A 10,684-nucleotide genomic window follows, 5' to 3' on the forward strand; every position below is an offset into this window, starting at 1 on the left:
CTTACAACCTGCAGCATGAGGACCATTGGGCAGCCTTTCCCTTTTGAGAATCCATCAGTCAAGAAGCTGACTCTTCAGTGTTGAAGACTGGTTCCTTTCTGATCCTCGTCAATCCCCTAAAAATAAAAAAAAGCTTCCACATTCAGGTGAAGGCAGTCAACTCATCATCTCCTCTGATTTGTTGGAAGTGGGATGTTAATACTGGATCAGTTAAAAAGTCCCTGCAAAAACTTGCACAAACATTCAGGTCTCCAAAAAGCTGCCAGTGTTATGACTTCAAAAAGTCACATGAGCTTGGCCTCTTGGAGTATGAGCTCCCTGATTGCAGCCATAATTGCCTGCTCAATCAGGAAGTCTCATCTCTATATGAAACTGGGAGCATCAGGTCTTCTGGTACTCTGGTTTCTTACTGCGTACCAGGAGCAGTCTATGAGTGGAATAGAGTTTGTAAATAATGGGAATCTAGTGAAGGGATACCAGCATCTGAGGAGTTATTTCAGACGGCCTCCTCATTGTAAATGTTAGAATTCACTCCAGTGTGTCTGTTTTTATGTAAATGGATGGATTGTCTGTTTTGGTAGCTCATGGTTATATTGCATTAATAATACTTCCTAATTTTTTAGAAACTTCATTACTGTAACATTAATGCTCCTTTTAGCATCACAGACAAATAAAGAGGAAACTTCCTATGAACCTGATGTCAATCTAAGGATAGTGCACAGATGTGACAGGTATTCCTGGTCCGTTTGCATTAAAAGAACCATATACATGGACAGTATGTTTCTGGCTTCCATCATGCCTGCCTCACATCCTCATAAGATCTATGATAGTTGACATCACTACTCACCCACATGCATGTAATCTTTTGAGAGACAATTTATGCAATTCCAGAAAAATATTTGGGAAATTATTCTCTGACCCCTTTAATCAAACTGATTCCAGTTGGAGTACTGAATATCTGTTAAAACAACCTAGCGCCTTATTTTCTATTTCTATGACTTCTCAGAAGTAGTCATGAACTTTAATACACAGCCACCTGTCTCTCAACCAATTACAGCTTTGGTCCCTACAAAGCAATAGTAGGCTTGGTCTTACATCTACCCAAATGCAAAACATTTTATTTTCTAGTTTAAGTAACAATTGCTACACTTTGGCCAATACCCCCAGTGCATCTAAATCTGTTGGCAGAAGTTTGTTTCCTCCACAGTATAGTGCAAACATTTGAACATCTGCAAAATTGCATATCTGTCATCACTTGGATCTCTTCAGATCCCTTCAAGCATCTTACTTCTAATTGATTGCAGGCACATGCAGCAGTAATATTGTGGATCTGATTTGGCACTCGCTTTGAAAATGTAGCGTTCATTTATTTTGTGCCATTTCTGCTTGTTGATGAAGGGGCAGTGCTGCGAAAGCTCGTGCTACCAAATAAACCTGTAGGACTTTAACTTGGTGTTGTGAGACTACTTACTATGCCTATCTCAATCCAACATCGACAACTCCACATCATACTTGTTGTATAGAAATGTGCATTTACAAGGCAGCCAGAAATGTATAACAATTGCCCACAAAGCAGCGAATCACTGGGTAGAAAACAGCAATGATGTTTCTCAAAGCATAACATCCTCGTTGTGTGTTTACTCCTTCAAAAAGGTTTAACCTTTGATATGCTGAATTGCTCATCCTAAGTCCAGTGGCCGACCATCCATAGTAGTCATGATGTGGAAATGCCAGTGTTGGACTGGGGTAAACACAGTAATAAGTCTGACAACACCAGGTTTAAGTCCAACCAATTTATTTGATAGTAAACTCACAAGATTTCAGAGTTTGCCCTTCGTCAGGTGCCTATTTTGAGGCCAAGTGCCCAAGCTGGTGGGAAAATAAGAGCATTTTCTATTGGCATTGGCAGCAGCTTTCACTTAGGATGCACCCACTTGAAAGATGCTTATGAGCTCATTTCGGGCAGTCCACTGGCTAACCCTGCAGTTCCAAGACCAGGACACCATTTTTAAATGGCTCTCAAAACTCTGCGCTTGGAGACAGGCCCCCACTCCCCAGTGGCCATTTGTCCGTCTGCTGCCAGGCTACCAGAAGAAGGGTCCATCAGGGGTCCTGGTGTTGTGTGGACTAGGACTGGGGGCAAGGGGTCAACCTCACCACTCTCCCCCAGGATGCAGGTGTAGTGGCTGGACTGCCCCTTCTAGCCCTGGCAGATCTGAAGATCAGCCCTGACATGGTGATTTCCGGTCTCTGTAAAGCAAGGTGCTGGCTTCTTCGTTGCCAGCTCCTGCACTCATTGTGGAACAAGTAGCGGGGAACGGTTTACATGGAGCTCCACAGTGCTTGCAGCAGTTAAATCATTATGTGGCAGGTAAATCAGAGGGAATGCACTGCTGGAGCAGTGTGAAATCATGGGAAAAGAAAATTAGTACTAAAATGAGCCAAAAGATTTGGACCAAAAACACGCCGGCACTGTTGATGGGAAACAGTCCGTTTCCACACCAGAACCAACATTCTGCCATTTTTTGGTAAGCTTTCTCCCTGTGTGTGAGGCCAATCTGTAAGATCATTGTTTGGGAGCCTCGAGACCTGTGATAAGTAGTCGAGTATTCATAAGTAATTTTAAGGTAGTTTATGAAGAAATAACAATTTAGATATGATACTTAGCTAAATCGCCAGGAAAAGTATACGATCCATGACAATTGAAATTGGCTCCTGATCAGCAACATTTAACATATGTCAATACCATTGTGACTTCTGCCTTCACTTAAGGAGCATTTAACCGCAGTCTAAGATTTGCTTCTCAAATTGCAAGTCAATGATACCTCTATCACTGAGTATCCCATTTCTGATGCCAATCTGTGGCATCGCCTTGATATAAGCTTTTGAATATGAAGCATTTAGAATCATAGCATCCCCACAGTGCAGAAGGAGGCCATTCAGCCCACCAAGTCTGCACCAACTACAATCTCACCCAGGCCCTTTCCCCGCAACTCCACATATCTACTGCACTGACCCCCTGACACCAACAGGTAATTTAGCCTTGCCAATCAACCTAACCCGCGCATCTTTGGATTGTGGGAGGAAACCGGAGTATCCAGAGGAAACCCACACAGACACAAGGAGAACGTGCAAAAACTCCACACAGAGAGTGACCAGAGGCTGGAGTTGAACATGGGTCCCTGAAGATGAGGCAGCTGCGCTAACTACCGTGCCACCATGCTGTCCCATAATATTTATCATTTCATTTTAAAAATTTTTTTTCTGTGTTGAGGGCGCATGACGTATTTTGACTGGTTCTTTAGCAAAAAGATGAACTGTGCCTGTGGATCACAGCATAAGTTATTAGCTGATAAAATAAATTGATTGCTAATGTATTGCTTTCTACCAGTCTGATCAATTTCACATATCTACAGCTGCATAAAAAAGCATGACTCCTTACAGCTGTGTAGCCCACTTGCCTGAAAATATTGTGGCATAATATATATATATATTTGCAAATAAAATATGGAGCAATGTGCATAAAATAATGAAGGATTTTTTTGATGTTGGTATGAGTAACACAGCCAGCTCTGTTACATTCCTTCACGATGAAAATGTGCTTGAAAAACTGAAACTGATCAGCCACATGCAAACTCAACAAATTTGCCCATGAAACATAAAAGCAGGCCAAAAGAAACTGTTTATGCAGAGAGGAGGTGCACGCAAAAGCAAAAAGAAATCTTTTTTAATTTCCTACTCGTGTCCGCTGGGTGTAATTCATACTCCTCATTCGCCTGTCTGCTGGTTACGGTCCTGAAACAGAAGTATATAAACACTCAAATACTTGCTGGCACTAACTGAGTGAAGAAAAACCACCATTTCGCAGTGAGAGGAAGAGTGTATATAGAGCGAACAGTTCAATGTTTCACCAGTAATTTTTTGGTAAGAAACAGATTCTCGAAAGTGCAGGTCATTCAGTAAATATTTTGCGAAGTGTGCTGTAAGCTGTGGGTGCTGACTACAATCCCATTGCAACCACTTTTACTTCAGATATTATGATGGGCGTCAGATTAATAATATCATTTTTGGATTTTGATGCTTTTCTTTGGACTCTTGTTCTATCCACCTAAGGAGCGTAGCCTCACATTGGTTTCCTGCTTTTTGGCTATGCAGCAGAAACATTGTGGGAGGATTTTCTGCTCCCGTTTTCAGAGACTGGGAACAGTGGAGGGGGCGGAAAAGAGCGCAGGAGTCCCAGAATGGTGGGATGTCCCCGATCGATTGTCCCCCACCCCGCCAGTGACGTAACTGGAATCCCAGCTAAAGTCCAGATCCTCATTTGTGTACATTTACATATCCATGCCCAAAGAAGTGTGAGTTAGGTTGACTAGTCATGCTAAATTGCTCCTTGGTGTAAGGGGTATTGGTAGGATAAATATATGAGGTTATGGGTATAGCGTCTGGATGGATTTGATATTGGTGCAGACTGGATGGACTGAATGGCCTCCTTCTGTACTGTATGACCGTAAGACAATAAGACCATAAGACACAGGAGCAGAATTAGGACACTTGGCCCATCGAGTCTGCTCTGCCCTTCAATCATGGCTGATATTTTTCTCATCCTCATCCTCCTGCCTTTTCCCCATGACCCCTGATCCCCTTATTAATCAAAAACCTATCTAACTCTGCCTTAAAGACACTCATGGCCTCCACAGCCTTCTATGGCAAAGAGTCCCACAGAGTCACCACTCTCTAGCTGGAGAAATTCCTCCTCATCTCTGTTTTGAAAGATTGTCCCTTTAGTCTGAGGTTGTGCCCTCTGTACGGATTCTATTCTATGATTATCAGACCTTCAAGCCTGATAGTCTCCCCATGTTAAATTGTCCATTCACTTTGATGTAAGTGTATGCTGATGTGAATCACTGCAAGTACCCCATGAAGTGCACCTAGTGAGAAATATCTGCCAGAGGCACACAGGCAGTATAGCCTCCCATGGAAGGGATCATGCAATGGCACTGCCCCCTGACAGTGGGCACAGTGCCAGGGATAGTGTGGGGGAGGTAATGTGGTTTGGGTGGGAGAGAGTATTGCATGTAGGAGGGTCTAGTTCATGGCGGGGGGGCGTCAGTGTCTCCATGGTGATATGGGGGCGGAATTTGCAGGAAAAGTACTGAGGGAGGATTTCCTTCTGGGAGGAATTCTGTGGTGATGAGGGATGGCAGAATTGTTTGTGTGGGGGGAGGGTGGGAAGGTGATTTCAATTTTATTAATTTAAAGGCCTAAGTTGATTGCAGGGTGGACACAATCCATATGCATGACATCGTGGGCCTGTCCCTTTCTTTTTTTATGGTGAAGTATTTAAAAACAGTGGGAAAACTCACCAGCACAGCCGATCGATCACCCTCTATTTCCCGCACCCAAAAGTATACCTTGCTAAAAAATGGCAAAACTGGCTCTTCCCACCAGTGGGATCTACCAGCCCTGTTATTGGTGACCTTCGATTGCAGGTTTCCCGGCGTTGGAGGGTGCGAGCCATAAAAAATTCCATAGACATCAGCAAGACCAGAAGATTCTACCACTGGTCCATGGTAGGCACCCTCCACCATTGGGGTGGTGTAGAATCCCACTCACAGAAGTTTATATTCAGAAAACTAACTCACTTCTACCGAACGTATAGTAAAAGATGGACAAACTGAATCCAAGGAGTAAAAATGTAATTAATGAAGCAAATGTGAAAGGAATAGAAAGAAGAAACATAAGAGGAGAATGTAAGGAATGTGCTGTGGGAAGTTGAGGAAAAAATAGAGTGAGATAGAAATAAGGCAAAGGGGGCAGTGAGAGAATACTCATCATAGAATCATAGAATCCCTACAGTGCAGAAGGAGGCCATTTGGCCCATCAAGCCTGCACCGACAACAATCCCACCCAAGCCCTATCCCTGTAATTCCACATATTTACAAGCTAATCCCTTGACACTAAGGGATAATTTACCGTAGCCAATCAACCTAGCCTGCACATCTTTGGACTGTGAGAGGAAACTGGAGCACCCGGAGGAAACCCATGCATACACGGGGAGAACGTGCAAACTTCACACAGACAGTGACCCAAGGCTGGAATTGAACCTGGATTCCTGGCGCTGTGAGGCTGCTGTGCTACCATGCCACCCTGAGAGGGGCAAACTGAGGTACAACAGAAGGAAAATGATAGGAAAATATGACATAGATCAACAAGAAGGTTGACCAGAGGAAGAGATAAATGCAGGGAAACGCAAACAGAAAGGAAAATAATGCAAAGATGCAGGATAGGTAAATAGGTAAACTGAAGTATAGGAGAAAAAGAATAAAAAGACATTAGCAGAAGCTAATGTGGAAAAACTGAGTAAGAAGGGAAGGTAAAGTTGAGTAATTGATTGGAAGATATGGGAATTGATAAACTAAGGTAAAAGGAAAGTTCTTAATTTCCTTTATTATTTCACTGGGTTCCGTGATGCAATCAAGCCCAAATCACATCACACATAAAGATACAAGTGCTGAATGCACAAGTAATCTACTCAGAATTCAATATGCGAGCATGCCAAAACCCTATGCACACCCCAGATGTTATGTGAACATCCCTGTAATTAGCCCTTCTTGCAACATGAACACCACATCATAGGAAATTTGAGCTAATCTGTTAATCCTGTCTCATCCTTTTTGCTCACTTCTGTAACTCCTTCTCACCTCTACATTGTGCTTAAGGTTCTTTTTAATTTTTTGGCTGCTTTCCTTTTTTTCTCTTATGTTTCTGTTCTTCCTTCTTTAGATTCACAAAGGTCACAATCTGCTTCTTATCATCAATTTGTCATGAAAACTGAGTCTGTGTTGAAGGGGAGCGGGAGTCAAATGTATAAACAGTCTGCAGCGATAGGGCTGAGCTGATTTCACAGCCTTCCAGCTAGCTGGGTGAGTGAAACAGTCAGTGTTGATTCAGCGCAGGAATCCAATCAGCTTCCATGATACTGTTGAATAGAGAATTCACGAAGAACTGTCACTGTGTGTAAAACTTATATTGAAATAGCTTAACACCACATTAATCAGCATTACAGGAGAGTGGAAGCTGGGGGAAAAGAGAGGACATTACTTTCAAATCTTGTTGTTTGCGGGCAGCATGGTGGCACAGTGGTTAGCACTGCTGCCTCACAGTGCCAGGGGCCTAGGTTCAATTCCTGTCTATGTGAAGTTTGCATGTTCTCCCCGTGTCTGTGAAAGTTTCCTCTGGGTGCTCTGGGTTACTTCTACAGCCTGAAAGATGTACTGGTTAGGTGTATTGGCCCTGCTAAATTCTGTCTGTGTACCCAAACAGGTGCCAGTGTGGCAACTAGGGAATTTTCATAGTAACTTCATTGCAGTGTTAATGTAAGCCTACTTGTAACTCAAACAAATAAACTTCAAAGCTTTCTTTTAGTTTAATATTGGCAAGCAGCAATCTACACAGATCTCATCCAGGCCACAAAATACTTGACTAAGCTGCAAGTGATGTTTTTACACCCGCCAATATAGCAACCCTGCTTCAAAGAAAGTTCGCCTTTCTCAGAAAGTCCAGCCAAACCCCAATTTTGCCTTACAAAGATGTTTTTGGTTAAATTTCCTTTCCGTTTCAGTTCATTTATTTAGTTACTTTTCATTACTTACACGCTAAGTGTGAGCACCAAGCTGAACAGCAGTGCTAAGAAATCTCTTTGCACATCAAAACAGCACCGAGGATCTACGCAGCCAAATGCAACACACATCGGATGCATGTGGGATCCCCGGAGTCTGAAATAAGAAAATAAATCTTTGCGGATAGGAAAAGCATTCCGCAAATTTTTGGTGGAGAACTGCAAGGAGCTTAAATCCTTTCCACTGACAGCTGGGTGTCGAATCCCTGGACTGTCTCAGCCAAGAAAAATGATACATTGACCAGCTCAGTAATGGAAACTGGGGAAGAAATTGAAACCCAAAGAACACTCACAATTGAGTTTTCCATTTGCATGTGCTCTATTCTTTGATCTCAGTGCAGAATGATAATGCTGGACGATCCATGCTACAGTCAGTGATGCTGTAAATCATGGGCTGTAATCCTGCTGTAATGGGGCCTGCTGGTTCTCTTAACAGTGCAAACCTGCACACATTTAGACCATGGGTCAGGCAGTCTCTTTCGCCACATCTCCATCCATGACCGCTGTGAACTCTGGCACCAAACTTAGTGAAGAGATGGATTGTCTGAGCTCCCACCCACCCCCTCACCTGACCTTTTGGCTCCTTGAAAAAGAAGCCCAGTCTGGCAAATAGCCAACACTTGCCTCATAATGATTAGCAGAATTTCTGCTTATACAGAGTACCAAGAAAATTCATTTTAAATGGTAAATGCCCTTGAGATCCTGCCAATCTGTTGGATTTCTAGCAGGAGATTGGTGGAAGCCCTGAGGAAATTTAGTACCAGTGTCCTTGAACATTTGATCAACCACTGCCTGGATAATTCATTTTAACCCAATAAATGCTCTGAGGAGGAGTCATCAGCCCCACCCGCAAAAGATTACAGATGGAATGTTCCAACCCGCCACAGGAATCATAGTGGGCTGGGGCGACCATGCAAAGGTCTGTTGACCTAAGGTGAGATTTTCTGGCCTTGAAGCAAATGCGGCCAGAATACTCTGTCCTGCAAGTCTGTTCAGTTTGAAGGAAACTTGCGAAAAGACAAAGGCAGGTATATAGTTTGCCTGCTATGTAATGTAGAACATGTTATAAATAACACTGCAGTTTTTGGTCAATGTATATTACAGTTTGTTGTTCTAGCCTGAATCTCAGTGGTAGCTACTGTTGCTGAACTAACAACTCTTTGTCACTGCTGTAACCATGGGAAATACACTAACAGCTGCTAACATTGCATTTCCATTTGTAACAGGAGGCTGAAGTTGATTTCTCTAAAGCTGCCAGGTCTGACACAAAATTTTGATGTGATTTGATTTGATTTATTATTGTCAAGTGTATGAACATACAGTGAAAAGTATTGTTTCTTGCGTGCTATACAGACAAACCATACCATTCATAGAGAAGAAAACAAGACAGTGCAGAATATAGTGTTACAGTCACAGCTAGGGTGTAGAAAAAGATCAACTTAGTGCAAGGTAAGTTCATTCAAAAGTTTGATGGCAGCAGGGAAGAAGCTGTTCTTGAGTCGGTTGGTAGGTGACCTCAGACTTTTGTATCTTTTTTCTGATGGGAGAAGGTGGAAGAAGGAATGTCCGGGGTGTGTGGGGTCCTTGATTATGCTTTTCTGAGGCAGCGGGAAGTGTAGACAGAGTCAATGGATGGGAGGCTGGTTTGCGTGATGGATTGGGCTACATTTGTAGTTTCTTGCAGTCTTGGGCAGAGTAGGAGCCATGCCAAACTATGATACAATCAGAAAGAATGCTTTCTATGGTGCATCTGTAAAAGTCGGTGAGCATTGTAGTTGACATGTCAAATTTCCTTAGTCTTCTGAGAAAGTAAATGTGTTGGTAGGCTTTCTTAACTGTAGTTTTGGCATGGGGGGAATCAAGACAGGTTTTGGTGATATGGATACCTAAAAACTTGAAGCTCTCGACCCTTTCTTCTTCGTCCCCATTGATGTAGGCAGGGGCATGTTCTCCTTTAAGCTTCCTGAAGTCAATGACAATCTCCTTCATTTTGTTGACATTGAGGGAGAGATTATTGTCACCACAGCAGTTCACCAGATTCTCTATCTCAGTCCTATACTGTGTTTCACCATTGTTTGAGATCTGACCCACCATGATGTTGTCATCAGCAAGCTTGAAAATCAAATTGGAGGGGAATTTGGTCAGTCATAGATGTATAAGGAATATGATAGGTAGCTGAGAACACAGCCTTGTGAGGCACCGGTGTTGAGGATGACCGTGGAGGAGATGTTGCTGCCTATCCTTACTGATAGGCAGTAAGATCTGTGAGCTAGGGAGTTCAGGATCTAGTCGCAGAGGGAAGTGCCGAGGCACAGGCCACAGAGTTTGGAGATGAGTTTCATGAGAATAATGGTGTTGAAGGCTGAACTGTCATCAATAAGTAGGAATCTGACATAGGTGTCCTTGTTATCTAGGTGTTCCAGACAGATGGCTTTTGCTGTGGATCTATTGCAACAGTAGGCAAACTGTAGTGGATCCAAATAGTCCAGGAGGCTGGAATTGATTCGTGTGATGACTAATCTTTTGAAGCACTTCATAATGATGGATGTCATTAAAGCACACTGCTGGTTTTCCTTAGGTACCAAGATGATGGTCATCTCCTTGAAGCAGATAGGGACCTCAGATTATTGTAAAGAGAGGCTGAAGATGCCTGTGAAAACCTCCCCAGCTTATCTGTGCAGGATCTGAGTGCTCGTCCAGGTACCCCATCCAAGCCAGTTGCTTTCGTGGGTTGACCTTTGAGAAACCTGCTCTGACATCTGCAACGGTGGCCCCAGATACGCGTTCATCCAGGGTTTCCAGGGTGGAGGGCATGCTCTTGCTGATCTCTTGCTCAAAACGGGCATAAATGCGTTGAGTATATCAGGTAGGGGTGCCTTGGAACTGACACTTTTAGCTCCCTACATCTATAGCCTGTTATGTTTTGCAGACCTTGCTAGAGTCAACGGGGTTGGTGTGCCTAGTAAAACACACTGGCTTAGAAGGCATGCCGAAGAGGTTTGCGGG

Source organism: Carcharhinus amblyrhynchos, chromosome 12 (assembly GCF_965287045.1).
Source record: "Carcharhinus amblyrhynchos chromosome 12, sCarAmb.v2.hapA, whole genome shotgun sequence".
Classification (NCBI taxonomy): domain Eukaryota; kingdom Metazoa; phylum Chordata; class Chondrichthyes; order Carcharhiniformes; family Carcharhinidae; genus Carcharhinus; species Carcharhinus amblyrhynchos.